This window comes from Arachis duranensis, chromosome 8 (genome assembly GCF_000817695.3).
Source record: "Arachis duranensis cultivar V14167 chromosome 8, aradu.V14167.gnm2.J7QH, whole genome shotgun sequence".
NCBI lineage: Eukaryota > Viridiplantae > Streptophyta > Magnoliopsida > Fabales > Fabaceae > Arachis > Arachis duranensis.
In genome coordinates, this window is record NC_029779.3 from 29296243 (window position 1) to 29296618 (window position 376).

The following is a 376-nucleotide window of genomic DNA, read 5'->3' on the forward strand; positions in this document are numbered from 1 at the left end:
AAATGATTTAATTAATTTATTGAGAATTAAAAAATATAAAAATAAAATAAATATATACTATTTTAAATTGATTTTTTATTTTTTTTAAAAATATTTTTGTAGCATTTAGGGAGGATGGCTGTATATATGTATTTGAATCTTAAACTTTGAATTCAACAAGCCTTCTCATGGCTGTTTCTATTGAATTGAATAACAATTTGCAAAAATGACACAAGTGAAAAAGAGCCTTTCTTTTAATTAACTAATTAATTAATTGGGCTAGCAGACCGAAAAGAAACAAGTTGCGGACAAAGCAACCAACAACAATTAAACAATGTCTTAAACAAAATAAGAACATATATATGCATAGATAAATAAACACATAATTAAATCACAT